The 724-nt window shown below is 40.1% G+C and overlaps 1 protein-coding gene across 1 annotated transcript in view; it reads right to left on the reverse strand.

Annotated features, from left to right (window-relative positions):
- The window catches only part of plcd4a (phospholipase C, delta 4a), a 14294-nt gene that overhangs the window by 7291 nt on the left and 6279 nt on the right, over positions 1-724 (reverse strand). The gene's annotated exons all lie outside the window — the stretch shown is intronic.

Here is a 724-nt window from a genome sequence, read left to right on the forward strand (position 1 = left end):
TCCAGGCTAATTGCACTAACTGTGCTGTAAAACAAAATCAGGAGGTGTGTTGTTAAATGTGTATGTTACAGCAAAAGAAATGACAGATGGTTGAGTCTTTATGTGCAGTTAAATTACAGCAGCAGATTAAAAGAGCTTGTGTAGTCACCACGGAAAGCTTGAGCGTGACAGTGAAAATAACCTGACTGCATGGGAGAGAGACCTGAGAAAACCCGAACTACATGAGCTGCACAGGCTGAACTGACACTGTGGTTGTTTTTTCCATATACAATACAAAAGGAATATGCTGTGGAATGTAGTGCAGATACGCACATAACAATCACGACAATCACGGACTCAAAAACACAGCATGCATATAATGTCAGAGGTTCAATATGCAGGAGTGAGTATTAAGTATACAGTATAAGTGTACAACCACACACTACATTTCTCTTTCACTGGGTGACTATGGTCCCATTTGCTCACTTTATCAGTGCAGTCAGTATATAATAAGTGGACAGAGCTTCGGGGTCTCTACAAACACACTAGTTTCAAGTCTTCTTCCATACAGCGTTATCGTTTTGTAAATTATGGTCACATTTAGAGTAAAATAGATGATAAAGCAGGGTATGCTTTAGGACGTGGCTACCTTGTGATTGTCATTCTCAGTGTGTCCGTCCAGCACAATGCATGAAACTCAGATCAAACTGTCAAACTAGGCAATGCTGATCAAATATGAATCAAG

Source organism: Morone saxatilis, unplaced genomic scaffold (assembly GCF_004916995.1).
Source record: "Morone saxatilis isolate NCDOM2014 unplaced genomic scaffold, NCSU_SB_2.0 Contig6, whole genome shotgun sequence".
In the NCBI taxonomy this organism is placed as follows: Eukaryota; Metazoa; Chordata; class Actinopteri; family Moronidae; genus Morone; species Morone saxatilis.